Raw genomic sequence first — 17,718 nt, forward strand, 5'->3', positions numbered from 1 at the left:
TCCGTTGTGGGGTTTATTAATTGCACTTAACATGGCAATCTTGCTGATTCAGGGGCTGTGTTTGCATATGAATTCTTCCCCGCAACATCACATCACAGCAATAAATCCCCCAGTTGGATGAAAGCAAAATAGACTGGCTAAGCATGTTTTTAAATCTGGTTTTAATTCTCTTAGCTTTTTTTTTTTTTTTTTTATCTTAAAGGCATATGGTTTCTGTTATATGTAGACAGTACAGCCCTCTCCCATGGGGCAGCTGCTGTTGGGATTCCTTTTTAATGAAAAGAAACAATAGTAATTAGCATTGCAGAGTTTGGTGATTAGCCATTGAGGCAGGATTACATACATTACCGTACTATGCATATGTTGATTTTTTAAATGAATATTCACGTCAGCTTTTCAAAGATGGTTCTTGGAGGAAATATATATATATTTTTTAATCTTAAATATATATTATTTTGGCACCCTTTTCTTTGTTTCAAAGCACTGCTTGGTCCTTTTTATTTTTCCTAAATGGAAATTTGAATTGCTTTACTGTAGACTGCCTGGGCTTCCTCTGTCAAGACATAGCATCTTAAAACCATAGGTCAGGCCTAAGATTTGTGTAATAGCCACTCGGAGCACTATAGTGAGTGCATTTCTGCCCTGACTTGGCTATAAATACTTCGTGGATGTTCCTGTTTACCACTGCCATTTATTTTCCAATGGCCAGCTCTTCTAATCTGCCCCAGACAAAATTCTTGTGCTGTTTGTATTGTAAGCACTCGCAAATAAATCACAATAAATGATTGGTAAGTGGGTAGGTTTTTCTGCTATGCATTATAACAACACAAGCTTTCACAACCAAGTGGGCTTTATTCTATTATTGAAGTGTGAATATGCTGTGGCCTTCTTGACAGTTAAGTTGGTTATATAGGCTGAACAGCAAGGAATTGGTTTTCACAATGGTGAATTCACAGAAATATCGGGAATATTAGGATCTAAAATTAGCATTTGTCGTGCGTCCTTTGTATTTCATGAATGATGGTTGGGAATTTGATTTAAAATGAAAAACTGCAGCATGCCTTTATATGGACCTTAACATTGTGTACCTGCACATTGTTATTCAAGCAACTTCATTTTGTGTAAAAGCAGAAACCAACAAATGATTCAAAAAGTAGTTTTTGTAGCACCTAGTTATTTTGAGTCTTTATTTAGTTTAGTTTTAGTTATGAACTTGAGTTGTAAATTTCATATAGAGAGAACCAGATGTTTAAAATTGAATCTTTACTGTACAATATGGTGGCTGTTATCATAGCCAACAAATGAGCATTTCATGTAGGCCTACAGTATTTGCATTATGTTGTATCACAGCTGTGAGTGAAAACTGTTCTCTGGAACCCAGGAGACTTTTGGGCGCTTGTCAATTCTCCCCCCCCCCCCAAGCACTGATCCCAGATCAGCGTGGACTTTTGCTTATAGTGTTTGGAGCTAAAGTTAGGCCTGCTGGGTAAGCCGAACCTGGATTAGTTGTCAGGTGCTGAAGCAACCTGGAGCCACCCGGAGCCCTCTCCTGCCGGATCCCAGTGTCTGGTAGCGAGCAAAGAGAGGAAGTGGGGGCAGTAAAGTGTCTCTCAGCATGGCCCCGTTGCTGGCCGCCCTGGGAAGGGCTCTTTCGTGTAGCGTGCCACAAGGGACCTCCGGCCGGGGCCGTAAACTTAATGAAGTTTGACTGAACTCATCAGGGCTCAGAAAAAGGGAATCGCGGAAAAGCAGAAAACCAGATGCTGGAAACCTTGAATTTCCGATAGACGAGGGCTCGCTTTGAGGTCGTTACCTTGGCGCAGGAAATCCAGCTTGGGTGAGGGAAGGAAGAGGGTCGGGGTCAGAGAGGGGGTGGCTCACCTGCCATGGGCCCTGCTCAGTGGGGTGATCCTGCTGGTGTAAACCACATGCTCCATTTTTAACTCTGATCCAACTAGCCTTTTTTTATTTATTTATTTTTTTCGCTTCCCATCACTGAGAAAATAGCCACTTCTACCGGTTGAGAGTCAAAGAAACCCAAACGGCCTTTCTAATTCCAGCGGAAATGCGTGTTTTTGTTATGCATTTTCACTATCCGTGTTATTATTATACTCTCATCTGGATTGCTTGGTTACTATTCTGCATTGTTTGGTATACGTCACAAGCTCACAATTCTTTTGTTTGTTTGTAATTATTGTTATTGGCTTCATTTGGCTCGTTTCTATATGTCTGCTTCTCACTCACGGTTTAATTCTGCCCTTTGAGGCATATCCTTTCTTTTTTTCTTCTCTGGCTGGTGGCAGGAAAGGACTTACCATGCATTTCACGTTGATGCCGGAGTGCGTTGCTATGGTGGTTGCTAGGGATTTAGTCGCTAGTGACGTGAAAAGTCCAAATATTAAAGGTGTCCTTCTGAGGCACGGCTTCTTGAAACAGCTAGAAATCAGCAATCACATCTTTGTTTATTGTTCTCTCTCTCTCTTCCCCCCTCCCCTCTCTCTCCCTCTCTCTCTCTCTCTCTCTCACTGAATTTATTTCCTTCATTGAAAATGAGAAATGGATAAAACAAAAATAAATTTATGTAAAATACCAGTATACCTCCTTGCAAGCACGGCTATTGTTGAACGATTTCATATTGGTACCGATGCTGTATTATATTGTATTTGAAAGAGGTTGGAAAATCTGAGTAGGTAAAGGGCATTGGCTTTGTGCTCCTCATAACTGTTTTATAATACAGTCTGTCCACCTTAAAATGGGCACAGATATAAACCTAGTATAACCTTATTCAGCTGGGCTCTCCATGCTCTGTGCTTTAAAATGTCCTTGTTAGATGGAGGTGAAGAAATAATTGACCATGTTGGTTTATAGGGGCTGAGGACATTGGCTCTGTTGTGAATGAGGTTAAAGGCAGTCTCTATTAGCTGACTAGAATCTGAAGACATGAATGTGGAGTTAACTCTCATGAACATGGAGGAGATATTTAGTGTCCTCGGCTACATTGTTCCAAGATTTATGAGTCCTTAGCCCTTTCCCTTCTAAATAACGTGATTTCTTTTTTTGTAAAAGGAACATTTAACAATCATTCCAGAAAGAGGCATTTGCATTCTGTTGTCTGTCTTTTGCAGTGTCTCTAGTTTAGTAGGAAGGAAGTGAGCAGGTGCTGTTACTGTTTGCATTTGAGCGCTCCAGTCTTGTCCCCTATACCTCTCTGGACTGAGGGATAAGGAATTGCTTGCATGTGTGGTGCATTTGAAAGATATGCCCTAATTCAACTACAAATATTTGTAAAAAAAAATATATATATATATGTTTTTTGATTTCCCATGATATACGTATTTGAGATTTTGGACCGTTTTCAAAGCCTCCTTCAGAGTAGTCGTCCTCTAGTTCTAGTTCCTCTTCATGAATTGTCATGGCGACTAGATGCATTACTTTGCTGAATGTGCCTGCAGTATTCCAGGGACAAATTGCCCCTCTCAGCAACAGTATTTATTTATTTATTTATTTACTTACTTATTTTGCCAGTTAATTTTTTTATGGCCAGTTCAAAATGTATATGTGCATGACAAATCACATTATTTCTATAACTGATCTGAATAGAATTCTTTCTGCTAATAAACAAAAACAGTGATTGTTATTAGACTCTGTGACATTTTATGTGTGTGTGTGTTATTGTGTGTTCGTGTGTGTGTGTGTGCGCGTGCATGTGTGTTGCTTTCTGTGACTCTACCGAGGCCAAGGATATTTAGCAGGAAGATCAATACTAGGCTAAATGGTAATGACCATATCCCAATTCAGCTCTGAGGGCCTGGGGAGAAGGGGACCTGCTCCCTCTACCCCCCACCCCCTCCCTTTTTACTGTTGGGCTGCAGCAGCAGGGATCAGGGTACCGCAAGCAGGCTAGTTAGATTTATTTTTAAAATACAGCCACTCTGAACAATAACTTACATCTTGGGTCTGTCTAATTGCCCATTGAAGGACAATGACATCTGACTTTATATAATATCATGATACTCCTGGCCCATAATAATGCCACCATTTTATATGTTTACCTATGTTCATCTTCCTGCTTATCCCATGTGCTCCGTATCCTGATTTTTGATGTAAGAACCTGACCCCCTCAACTGCACCCCAGTTGTTTTGCGTGGGATGGTACCGTCTAGACTCTAGAGGATCTGGCACGATATGCTTTTCTATAATAAGACCCGCAACTCCCAGAACTCCCAGGTATCTATGATTAATGGCAGCACATGAAGATGAGCTATTAAAAACAGGGAGGAAACACCCTATCCCATGATTATATACAGGTCTTTCTTCATAGTGCTCTGCATTATGTAGCTTGACGACTGTGCTAATTGTGACTGCTAAAATTACATGTGTACGTGCACTTATGAGGGCATTTTGTGCAGGGAGATCATTTCGTAAAATTCTTTAAAAGTATTTTTTCTTTTATTGACCCCTTAACATCCGCTATTTTCATATTTCAGCTAATAATTACCAAACTGCAGTCGCTTTGCTTGACACCCGCAGATATTCAGATAGCATGCTTCTGTCAGGATTTAAATGAAATATTGATCAGATTGAAGCTTGGGAATTCTAAAGAAAACAATGATACAGCCTCCGGAACGCGTGCATATATTTTCAGGCTTTGACAATACGTGTTATTAAAATATTTTGTCTTTTCGTTACAAAAAAGCTTTTTCCCCTACCGTTTAACATGAGGGCCAGCTCAGTTTTCCAATCTTCTTTTTTTCAGTTGTAGTGTGCTAATGTCATGATTTAAATGAAGTATTGATCAGTTTAGGAGGGGAGAATAGGGAGAGGGAGAGAGAGAGACAGATTGTAAGAGAAAGAAAGAAAGCAGGTATATCGGCGTGGATTGCACACAGAATGGGAGATTCGGAGCAAAAGGAGGAGCTGATTTCAAGACCGAGAAACAGGAGTTCACAGTTTTGCTTTTTTTTAGCTGGGAAAGAGGGAATCTGTGGATCTTTGTTACACAGAGTGTAAAAAGGATGGGAAGTGATCGTTTTGCCTGTCAATGGACTACGATTAAATGAGGCAAGGAGAGGGAGGAAGCATTCGGCTGTGTCCCTTTTTTTGGATTTCTAAACTCCTATTTTCCTTCACAGTTTTATTAATTTCACTAATGGATTGTCATCCCAGTTTTTCTGGGCCTCCATCTTGGCTCTGTGTCTTTCTTCCTGCAGTGTTGAGCCAGCACGGGGATATATGGGGATTGCAGCTGTTACATTGGGCACATACATGGGGTCTGTCTTTCTGATCTTTTTTTGTCTTTGTCTGCCTTCTCTTCTGTCTCTTTCACTCTTAGTTTTTACCAGAAATGTAGCTGGTAATCGTGTAATGTCGATCAGCATTATTTATTAATGTATTCACTAGTCTGCCATAGCGGGCTGACCTGCTGGTCAGAAGTCTCAGGGCTAAAGAGGTTATCCCTTGTTTTGACCCAGAGACAGAGGCACATGAAGTGTTCTGTTCCTCCCAAAAGAAATAGAATGTATCTAAGCTGTGAGCCAAATTGTTTTCCTTCACTGTGTTGGTTGCCATTTGTTATTCTGCATATTTTTAAGGATTCTGTATAAATATGCCTTTTTTTAAAACCTGTTTTTCAATGCCAGTTAACTGACCTTGTTGTATTGCTCCTGTTTAACGTGTTGCAGCACAGAATTATGTTGTGAGAGAATGGCCTGAAAAGTGTTCCTCTGTGGCCAGTTATTTCAGTCAATGTTTCAGTGAAAGTTACTCGTTTCGTTTTGGTCTTTCATTCTAGTCCTTGCTCTTCAAAAAAGTGTAATCGATGGGCACCACATTCCTATTCTCAGGACATTTTTGGTGACCGGGCCAGTTGGCGGCTTGGCACAGCGCTCAAGGTGTCGGTTGGGAGGCAGAACTGCAGTTTCCTCAGACGGGCGCACAGATCTTTACAACGGATTGATTTTCTTTCTCCACCGCTCTCAGCCTTCTTACGTGGTTCGATAGCCGGACGACCGGGAACACAGGATCTCTCAGCAGCGCGGAGAGCTTGGGCAGAGCCAGCCAGAGCCCCAGGAAGGACACATCCATCTCCTGCGTCTGCGGAGGGACCCGCACGCAAGCGGACACAGGAGCCCCTCGTCCAGGTACACGATTTACGGTGGGGCCCAGGCGTTATGGGGCCTTACCACCTCATTCTCATTCCCATTCTCCTGGCTGTTGTGCTTTTGTGTCTCCGCCTTGTCTACAGCGGGGAGTGTCCATTTAACATCTTCACCTTTAGCATTCTCATCCTTACTTTTTTTTTTTTCCAGTGTTACATGGCATCTTCAGAGCGGTGGCAATTAGACATTTGTAAATGTACGAGGGCTGTGTTGAAATAAGTGTAATCACGAGTCGTGAGCCGGGGTCACAGAGCGCAAACCATTATTAAGCGTCTGTCGTGTGCTTTTCGTGCCAAGTGTATTAATCTTTCCTGTCTCGCGCATGTCACAGCTTACTGGATTGAGTTTATTTTTTACCTTTACATGTTCAGTAGTCTCCCTGTTTTGATTATATCGAATGCTGCAGGTTTAGGCTCTCCTGTGAAAACACACAGGCATTCTTGTGGGAAATTGAACATCTCTGGCATTTATGGCATTTATTAAAGAGAGGCTGGACGCATCACCTTCCACACTCCTCTCATTATGTCACAGTGTACACTGTGCTGACCCTGACCCCAGGAACGCGCTCCTCTCTCTGTCTCTGCAGTAGTTTGAGTGCTCTGGGTTAACATTGCACCCCACAAGAAAACATGATTTGGCCATGAGAACCAGGTGACATGGTCTGTGTCTCTTAGCTGGGGTTTGAGTGGACTGATTAAAAAACAAGATGAACTAGTTGTTTTATCTACTCTTTATTTTTTCATAAATTAGTGTGCGTCATGCCCTTTGCAAAACACTTGTTGGGATCCATTGTTTTGAATTACTTCTGCGATACAGACAACGTGGTCACCAACATTGGTGACATAGAAGCCACCATACCGTACAATTCTGCTCAATAGAAGATTATAATGCGCACCATGTTGTGTGTGTGTATATGATCTGTTTAAGACCAACCATGTGTTTCTTACAGTACCTGGCAGTTACCCGCATTGTTGGATGTGTGTAGGACAGCTGGGTATGAGGTTTTTTTTTGGACACACCCTGGTCTGGAGTTTAAAAGAGACAGGTGTTGCATTCCATCTTCTTTATTGTGGTAGACCTGCATGCTTCTGGCAGGTGGAAGGAAATATGAGTCTGCTCAGGACGTCTGTTTACCAAACAGAGCTGCCTAGCCAGGGCGTGTGGGCAGCCCGACACTCAGACAAAGAAAAACTATGGCTCAGTTAAATACTACTGAGGTTTATGAGACATTTTTCTTTCACAGGTCAGAGTCTTTATTAGTTTTACCTCCTTTCTAGAGGAAACTGTGACTAGTCGACAAATAAAACCCAGTTTCCAGGTGCACATCCGGATGTGTGTTTCAGATACATTTGCTACACCTGAACGTGTCTAAAAGAGCACTGCACCGTTTGCACTGCACTTAACGCTAATGTGACACAACAGAATTTTAAGCAAAATAACCTTTTTGTGCTTATTGGTATTTAAAGATATAATCCTTATCTGCCATCTTGTGTAAGTTCATTTAGTTATCGAATAGGAAAAAAACAAGTTGTTTTCTGTAAATGCTTGCTGTATGCTGAGCACGTTCTTTCTTTCCGAAAGGCATAAATAGCTAAATGTATGATATATTCTACTGAGCAGCAATTGGTTGCCTGTTGCTTAACAACAGAAATGTGCATGTGCACATGAAGTGTATAATTCAGACATTAGTTAAATAAAGGCCTGGATTCAGTTAACATTTCCCCCTTTAAATCAAAATGAACTGTGAGTATACTTTTTTTTGTGAATTTGAGTGAGTCAGCTATTGGTTTGGAAAATATCTGATTACATGGATAAAACATTTAAGACTAATGGCCTGAGACTACACTGTTCAGGCTAGTAGAAACAAAATATTATGTTCCAAGCAAATGTTGATCTATAATGTCAATTTAAATATACTGCAATATATTTTAAATAAATTAACTTTTTCAAACTGTGACGATAAATATGCAGAAATAATTTGTATATTTGCCCATATATGTATATATATATATATATGTGTGTGTGTGTGTGTGTGTGTGTGTGTGTGAAGCCTTGCAATATCCTGATATTGTATTAATATAGCAGGTATCAATATAATTTTACTATATTCTACTTCTGTCATAGCATATGACATCACTCATTCACTATAATGGCAAGCAGTGTACATTGCTTTCACGGTGACAGAACTCACCACCCCTGGCCTTCCTTTACACACGTGTGGCATGTACTCCCCATAAGAATAGTTGCTGTGTCTTTTAAGATAGCTCAGGGATTAGTTTTTTTTTTTTTAACCTCAGGCTTCAGGTAGTAAGCAGAGTTGTAATTTGCCGAACCCTACATGGCATTAAGCTGTGAAGGCGGAGAAGGTTGTAATTTCTCTGTGAAATGTTTCGATAATAACTGGTTTTGGTACGGACAGTATGCGCTGCGCTGTATGTGTCAGGGCCCTGGGGTTCCCAGCAGGCAGTGTATTCGACACCCACTGGGGTCTGACATCTCCGGGCATCAACACCCAGTCATGGACCAGCAGCGTTGCAGAACTTCCCTCAGTCCCTGCTCTGACCTTCAGTGGACGTTGCGGTCCTCACATCGGTGCTGTTTTACTGACCTGCCCCCACTGAATTTATATCATTGAAACACACCACACATATGAATTATAAATGGCACATTATAAATGGCACCAAATCTGTTGAAGTGAATACGTAATTGTAGTCACTTTTTGGTGAGACATAGAATAGATCATGCTCTGAAATGTCTTTACAGGAACTGCTTTCCAAACACAAAATGTTCAAATTGAAGACATATTGTTGATGCTAAAGTTGATAAGCTCTTTACTTGTACGCAGAATGACTGAAGGACTACTGAAATATAAAGATTTCTAAAATCTATATTTCTGAATTTATTGGAGGATGAATAAAGTAAATACATCCTTGCCTTAGAAAAGTAACTTTTAACTTTAACAGAGGATATAGAATATTGGCTGATATTCTCTTATCCTGAGGGCTGTTAGAGTAAAAAAGCTCTTGCTGTTAAGAAAACAGCGAATTTAGTTAAAGAGGGCTGTTGTGGCATTCTGTTTAGAGTCTTTTTGTACCATTGTCACATGATATGAGCCAGTACCGCTTTCACCTCAACACTGTGTGAGCCTGTGCGACTGTTACACTTTGACAGTCTGTGTGACTGTTACACATCAACAGTGTGTGTGTCTATGCCACTCTTACACTGAAACAGTCTGTGTGTCTGTGCCACTGTTACACATCAACAGTCGGTGTGTTTGTGTGACTGTTACACATCAGCATAATGTGTGTCTGTGCCACTCTTACACATCAACATGCTGTGTGTCTGTGCCACTATTACACTGAAACAGTCTGTGTGTCCTGTTTGATCTTGCGTATTTCATGAATGCACATGAAATTAAAGTAGCTTTCATTGCATTACATCATTGGATCAGATGAGCCATCCCACGTAAAAAAAATGAAAAAAACCACATACATTGAACTGCATGCATACAGTATTTATTTATTTCTATTTGTATTCTGGTCTTTCCACTGATAGGCTGCATATACACGGCAGAATAAGGGAGAGATTCTGTGAAGCACTGCTATGCTCTCGCGTGAGTATCACAATTTCATATAAGCACCTCACATTTCTCCATTAGGCTGTAATGTGATTGCATGGTATAACAGTATAACGGTCTTCCCTCTAGGGATGTGATGGAAATATGCATGGATATAGCTGTGGGTCTGCTGGATGATAACAAAGGATTGTTTTTCTTTTTCTTTTTTGCTTTGTAGGTGCATACTGATGTCCGGATGGCTGAATTTATGGTGCCATTCAGGTAAGAGGTTCAAAACCCATCACCCCTGCCTTACCCATCAGCCCTTCATTCCAGTGGGTCACTGCCATGCAGGTGGAGAGAGCGAGAGTGTGGAGCCACACTCTCCTAAGATGGCTGCCCAGCAGAGTGCGGCAGCTCCAAGGTGGTGTAGTTAGAGAAGAGGTGTCCGATCACCTGATGGGGTCCTATCCCCAAACACATCAATGTATGGCACACCAGGGCTCATGTCCAGCACCCAGCAGTGTAGAAGTGAGCTCATATCACCCAAATTCCAGATGGATAAGGTAGACCAGAACCTTAGATTATCCACTGGAAGAGAGGCAGCCATGCAGGGGACAATTTAAGTGACTGATGTACACACACATAGTCTCACACCCATATAGTACCGTTGTCGCACAAAAATGAGTCCCGGTTGGCCAGATCCTCTCTGCCTGGAACTTTTGAGGATTTCCTCTGTGTACTTTGGTTTCCTCCCATACCAAAAATACATGTACGTCAGGCACTGGCCACAGAGATCTGGAGTTGGTCTGCGCTGTGGCTGCCCACTGCTCCTAAGTAACTAGGATGGGTGAAATTCAGAGGACAGATTACCCCACAGTCGATAAAGTAAGTAGCTAACTAACTGTGTTATCATCAAGAGCCATTACATAATTTAGGAAGGTAGAGCAATGTACAGAGCAATACCACCTGATTGGTCCCTAGTATTAGGGATGCACTGTTTCACTGGTTAAAATCCTCGGATCCACACATGTATGCTTATTTTGGCTTCTTTCTCTCTTCTGTCCTCTTCTGAGAAAGGGTGGTGACAAGAGTAACCCAATGCATATTTCTTCCTGCCTGAAAATGCATCTAAATTAAGTAGATTTTGGTCTGTAATGCATTAGGCAATAGGTTAGTTGGAGCATTTTGGCGTGGGTACGTGTTATTTTCCAGTTTATTTTTCCCACTCACTCCAAGTTGCCTTCGGTGACTTTGCCCACTGTTGTCAGTGTGCTCTCTGCTTTAATGACGAGCCTTGTCCTCTGGTGTTTTAATCCCAGCTGCTCTGGATCAGGCACAGATTACTGCTCTGCGACGCGAGGCCGCGGAGTGGCGCTCCATCGAGACTGAGAACTGCACCCGGAGAGGACGCGCATCAACACCTCACGCACACGACTGCTCTCAACGGGAGAACGAGGTTCGGCCCCGCTGGCGTCCGATCGAGCGCTTCCACCGTGAAATTCACATTGGGCTTAGCAGTCATTGTCTGTGCGCACTTTGAACCTGAGATTCCAATTTGGTTTCATCTGTTAGTTGTCACTTAAATCAGACATGAGTTATTTCATTATGGGGAGAGTTACTTTTTCATCCTTGGTCCACCTTAGCCAATCTAGATTGTCCTTGTCCTTGCAGTCAGCCTATAGGGAGACTACTATCTTTGCAGCAAAGCTGCTGTTGGTGTAGTAAGACTAGTTAAGCCTTATAAATGTGACCTTGTTGGTCCAATCTTGGGTATTTGTGAATATAGTTGATAACGATCATCACCGTAGGCTAAATCTACCACATTGTTGGTTGTCTTATAATTAGTCAATCATAAATATTCAGCAACCAAACTTAGTCCTAAAATTCCCCACTAAATTTCCTCAGCGATATCTCCTCATTAGCAGCCATTGTTGCCATTCTGAAGGTCCCAGCCAATTTCACCCAACGGATATTTTTATGCCTGGAGCCAACTGTGGTTTACCTACCAACGTTGGCACATAATGGGATGTACCTAACATGTCTGTCAAAAGCCAGCATTGGCCGCAGATTGGTATAGTGGGGTGGCACTAAAATTTTGTTGCATTGTTTGCCATGCAGAAATCTAGGACCAGATTGGATGTGTTTGGCTGGGTCATTGGTGGTGGCCAACATGGATGCATTCCTGTTGGCACCAGGAGTAAGCCTAATAACTGATAACAATGACTTTAGGCCAGCGTGGGGTCTGGTAATCTTTACTGTGCTTTTGACCTTCTGTCCCTCTAGTAGCTATAATGTTTATACAGAAAGACTGCTGTACATTATTCAAAGTTCAGAAATGACTCAAGAGCATGAACATGAGCTAATGAAATACCAGTCAAAAGAATTTATGCGAGCCCCAACATGCAGTCTCCTTGCTGACTGAATACGTGTGTGTGTCCCTAGGCTGTGGAGTGGGAAGAATTAAACAGGTGGCCAGTTTGAAGAGGCAGTGAAGCTCTACCGATCAGCAGGTAGGCACCAGCATACATGGACTGTGCACGTTCAACCACGTCCACCAACCCCATCAGTTGATCCTCAACTCCGGGGCATCCCAAAGTTCTCTCTCCAGAGTGGGCCTCACCTATAGCACACCCACCAGGAGAGACCCCTGTAGCTCAGCTCCCTGATGCTGCTGTTGCCTATCATCCCTTGACAGTTACTGGTGTTCTTCATTTGGCTGTAGCGCACAGCTACTGAGAGCTCCCTCTTCGGTTTCAGATGGTTGTTTTTGAACTACAGAAGGCCCTTTTGCATCTGTCTGTTTTTCTCAAGTCTCTCTACAGCAGAATCACTCATTATGCATGTGCTGCTCAGTCAAGGTGTCCATCCTATCCACCATGTACGGAGCAAATTTGGCATCTCCAATTCCATAAAATTTGGAATGTCCAGTGGAATGTCCATGAACTATATACACGCAAGGAGAGTGAAAGTAATCTGCGGTTCTCTTCCAAAACATGCGCCAGCCAGCTGCTGGACACCCATTCATATGTGGGCCACGGGCACCCAGACGGCCAGCAGTAGTCTCTCGAGCCGTAATCCCTACCGTGTACCATGTATTCTCTCCCAAAGCCAAATCTGCGCCCCTCCTGTGGGGCTGCTGGCCACAGTCGGCACCGGCACAGGCCTGATTCGATCCGTGGTGCCGTGCGTCGCTAGCGGCAGCTTTACCAAGTGAGCTGCCCGACAGCCCATTGGAACAAACATGTCGATCGCTGCGTTTGTCAGACATGCAGTTATGCTGCCCGTTGAGGTGTCCACACCCACAGATGCCTGCTGATGTAAGAAGAGGAGAGGGGTCTGGAATGACATGGTTCCTTCCGTATGGGGGTGTATCAAAACCTCTTCCTGGAGACCCCTATTTCGGGTGTAATAATATGGAGTGTCTCAGGCAGAAATGCACCCCCCCCCCCCCCCCATAATGGGGAGATTTTTACATGCTTGTGGCCGACACGCGGCCCCTGGCAGATGACGGCTCGGACCGAACGAGCGGTGAATGATTGCTAATAAAACATTTGATTGAGAGCCAAACAGAGTGAAAACCATAAACAAGCTGGACTCCGCTCTTTAATTTCACCATCTCCAGAGAATTGGTTTCGCTGTGCTGCAGAGTGAGTCACACACACGCTGCAGCCATCCGTCCACCTCAGGACTGGAATTTAATTTAGTGTGTGTGTGCGTGTGTCCGTGCGTGTATCTGTTTTGTGTGTGTGCATGTCTGTGCGTGCACATATGTGTGTGTGTATGCATTATCTATGTTTTTGCATGCTGTGTGTGTGTGTGTGTCTTTTTTTATGTGTTTTTATGTGTATGTATGCATGTGCGTGCACTTATGTGTGTGTGTGTGTATTACCTATGTTTGTGAATGCAGTGTGTTTGTGTTTGTGTGTTTTAGGCATATAAATGGAGAACATGGGCATAGTAAAGTGTCAGTTCATAAAAGTGGCATCCAAAAGGTACAATCCCTTCATTACAGGAAACAAATTTATCAACAAGCACCTAAGATGGCCACTGCAGAAAGATGCATCTTATTGCATGAATGCTAAAATGTCTGCAATTAACAGCTCTGCTTTTCTTCCGAATGTGTGCATTTGGCTGTGAAACGCAACGCGGTTTTATTTAGCCGCTACGTTGGTGTTGTCTGAACACTGGATCCTGACGAAAGGTTAGCCGTAGAGTATACTCTGTATCAGACACAACAGAGCGCTAATAAAAGGGCACCTCTTGTGTAGCTCATTTCCTTCGGGGAGCCGCAGTGATTTTTACTGCTTTTCTGACAGCAAGATAAAGCGCTCGTCCAATTAGAAAAATATTTGGCCACATATCTGCTGGAGGTTTTGCCATTTTATTTTTGAAGCCATTTTATTTTTTGACTGTGTACTGCTTCATCTGTGTACCTTCATTAGCCACTGCTGTATATTTTTTATGCCATTCATTTGCATTTGTACGCTAAGTAGCGTGTGATTCTCAGCATATTTCCTTACAATTTCAATTGCAGGCTGTTAATTTGAAGGAATGGTTTTGTTACAGTTGCTTAACTGGGATGCGAGGAGATACGTACTCGTGCTTAATTTTTAACCTCCAAAGCTAGTCCCCTTCTCGGTGTAAGAATAGGGGTTTTTTTTGAGTGCATTAAAATGAAATTTGCTCTTGTTGTTGTGAAAAGAGGTGCACGTTAAAAATAATTGGATGTGGGAGAGAACAAAGGGGCGCCTCCCCTTCCTTCCCTGCACACCCGGACAGAGTGTTAATACCAAGCCAGCTGCATTGTTCTGCTGTCTCCCGCCTTCCCCCCAGCCAGACACTCAGCGCTGGATAAGTCACTTTTAATGTCTGATAATCAAGGTGAATTTTCAAAAAGCTGCCATTTTCAAATGATGGCGTATATATTATGTGGGGGACGGGAGTGTGGAAGGGGAGGGGCTCTGGCGGGCGAGCGTGAGGGCAGCGTGCAATCACAGTGAAAGAGAGACACCTAATGGCCAAACGAGGAAGCGCACGGCTGGTTTGCTCTCGTTGCGGATGTAGGGGAGACGGGTTGTCGGTTTGATGTCGTTCGCGCGCATCGGCGGTGCGTAATTTGCTTTGTCTCTGCCTCTGTTAAGTTCTGCGGCAACTCTGGGCCTGGGGACAAAATCACACGTTTGGTGTGCGGCATTGGGGGAGAGATTGAGCGCATACATGGCCAATTTAGCTTTTTGCTTTAGCTTCTGAGAAAATTCTGTCTGTTTCAGTCTCTCTGATGCAGTCACAAACAATCTGGATTTTGCGCAGGTACACACAGACAGAAGTAACTCCTGCTGAAGGTTTCTGGAGATGGCCCGTGTAGACAATGCCAGATATATTGTGAGAATTTGTTTCTTCCCAGAACTGTAAGATGCAAGAAAACGGCATTTCACAGCACCCCGCATCGATGCTTTATGCGCCGCGTGAATTGAAAGCCGAGGCAGAAGGCTGTATTACCTGGACTGGGCAGGATCCCATCGCAGGCTCCGTGTTGCTGTGCTGTGAGTAATCATAGATCACTCCTCCACTCAGGCGCACCACACAGCCCAGCTCCGCGGTGCCTTCGCCACGCGCTCATTTTTCATACCGTATTTCCGAGAGTGCGGCACTGCGCATCGGCGCCGGCAAATACGCAATACGTTAGGATGTGAATGTGCGGCACGTTGAATATAGGATGTGTGTATATACGTGTGTGTGTGTGTGTGTGTTTGTGTGTGTGCGTATACATATTTATACATGTACTGAGAGAGAGAGAGAGTTAAAATGCAAAAGTATTGTGACAATGACTATTTTTGTTGTGACTCTGTACTCCAGCACGTTAGATTTGAAATAAAACAATGAGTGTGAGGTTACAGTACAGACTGTCAGATTTCATTTGATTGTATTTACATTCATATCAGGTGATCCTTGTAGGAAGTACAGCCCCTTTTATACATAGTCTCCCCATTTTGGGGGAATAAAAGTAATCGGACAATGGGCTGCTCAGTTGTTTCTTGGCCAGCTGTGTGTCTTTTAAATATTGGTTCATGCTCAAGGAAGCTAGTAAAAGGTACAGAGTTGATTCTAGGTCTGTTGCAATCTTTCAACATGTGGACCAAATAAGTCTCAGTACTAGCAGGCCATCCTAAGGCTGAAAATCAATGACATAACCAAAAGTTTGGATGTGTCAGAATCAACGGTTTGATACATTGTTCGGAAGCAGGAATGCACTGGTGAGTACAGCAATAACAAATGACCTGACCCCCCACAGAAGACCACTCTAGTGGATGGCCAAAGAATAGTTTTGATTGTGAAGAAAAACCTCTTTTCAGCTGTCAAACAAATCAAGAACACTCTTCAGGATGTAGGCATGGATATGTGAAGGGCTACTGTAAAGAGAAGACTGCACCAGCAGTGAGGAGGGTTCGCCTCAAAATACAAACCATTAGTAAACCTCAAGAACGGCCAGGTTAGAATTTGCTAAAAAAAATACAGTAAACAACTGGAGTTGTGGAACAACGGCTTATGGACAGATGAGACAAGTATTAACCTCTATCAAAGTTATGAAAAGAGGAATGTGCAGAGAAAGAACAGAATTGCTCATGATCCAGAGCACTCCCCCACCTCATCTGTGAAACATGGTGGACGCAGTGTTATGGCTTGGGCATGTATAGCTGCCAGTAGAACTGACTCGGTTTCTTCGTTGATGATGTGCCTATGGCAGCAGCAGGATGTGTTCTGCAGTGTACAGAAGCATCTTATCTGCTCAGATCCGACCAGATGCCTCAAAACTTATTGGACAGCACTTCACCTTGGAGCAGGACAATGACCCCAGACATACTGCTAAAGCAACCAAGTAGTGTTTTTGTGCCAAAATGTCAATCACTCGTCCTGAATCCAATTGAACATGCCTTTCAGTTGCTGAAGACAAGACTGAAGGCAAAACATTCGATAAACAAACAGGAACAGAAGATGGTTGCAGTACAGGCCTGGCAGAACATCACCAGGGAAGATATCCAGCGTCTGTGAGTCGCAGATTTAAGGCAGTCATTGAATGTAAAGGATTTGCAAACAAGTACTGAGTATGATGGCTTTATTTCAGATTTTATTAATTGTCCCATTGCTTCTCTAAAATTGGGGTATGTAAAAAAAGGACTGTAATTCCTACACCCCGATTACCTGATGTGGATGTAAATATCCTCAAATTTAAGCTGATCATCTGCACTTTACCCTTATTTCATTGTTTTATTTCCAATCCAATGTGCTGGAGTACAGAGCCAAAGAAACAAAATATGTTACTGTCCCAACACTTTTGCATTTAACTATATGTGTCTACTATAGGTATCACGTTTGCTCTTAGTAAGGTTCATACATAAATAGCATCTTTATTACAGTATAGCACAATATGCTACCCTTAGCTTACCAATGCTTGTACTGGCAGAAAGATGGAGTATCACATATGTCCAGTAATGGTGATTTTGCTCATTGAGCTAATTTGATAGTTGACTCCAGTTTTCCAGGCGATTTCATTAGTTAGATGTTGGTCTCCTTATATTCTTAAATATGTAATAGAATGTTCATTCTCAAATTACAACTAATTTACTAAATACTACCGAAGTCATTTTTCATTCTGTTGCAATAACTTAACGTTTACTTGGTTGTACCATAGAAAATGAACCGTCAATTTTAAATTTATGGATGTGTAGCTGGAGCTTAAAATTGCTGCTAGCACCAAACATCGTGTAAAAATTTAACACAGTATAAATGTTGATTAGATGTACCAAGAAAATATCATGCGTTTATCTTTCGAGAAGAGCCTTTGGGGCCATCAGAAGTATTAAGTCCAGGGTGTCAGTTGGCACAATACAGTATGTATCATTTACCCACAATCCTCTTACCATAAACAGTCTGCTGTGAGTTAGCTTCAGGGTTAGCTTATTGCATGAGTTAAAACTGGTCCAGTTTGTCTGTTTTGTCACT

General features: G+C 42.6%; 2 long non-coding RNA genes across 4 annotated transcripts in view; both read left to right on the top strand.

Annotated features, from left to right (window-relative positions):
- Positions 1 to 6,107, top strand: part of LOC118215772 — a 73,975-nt gene extending 67,868 nt beyond the window's left edge. For both annotated transcript variants that reach the window (XR_004762888.1, XR_004762889.1), the window contains exon 3: positions 5,980 to 6,107. This is a non-coding gene — a long non-coding RNA (uncharacterized LOC118215772). The remainder of the gene's footprint in view (positions 1 to 5,979) is intronic.
- Positions 6,106 to 17,718, top strand: part of LOC118215771 — a 55,682-nt gene continuing 44,069 nt past the window's right edge. Inside the window, exons 1-5 of one of the 2 annotated variants that reach the window (XR_004762886.1) lie at positions 6,106 to 6,140; positions 9,714 to 9,771; positions 9,953 to 9,996; positions 11,037 to 11,173; positions 12,160 to 12,227. This is a non-coding gene — a long non-coding RNA (uncharacterized LOC118215771). Of the gene's footprint in view, positions 6,141 to 9,713; positions 9,772 to 9,952; positions 9,997 to 11,036; positions 11,174 to 12,159; positions 12,228 to 14,788; positions 15,261 to 17,718 lie in introns of those variants that run through there. The other variant, XR_004762887.1, reaches the window with a different exon arrangement.

Source organism: Anguilla anguilla, chromosome 16 (genome assembly GCF_013347855.1).
Source record: "Anguilla anguilla isolate fAngAng1 chromosome 16, fAngAng1.pri, whole genome shotgun sequence".
NCBI classification, from domain to species: domain Eukaryota; kingdom Metazoa; phylum Chordata; class Actinopteri; order Anguilliformes; family Anguillidae; genus Anguilla; species Anguilla anguilla.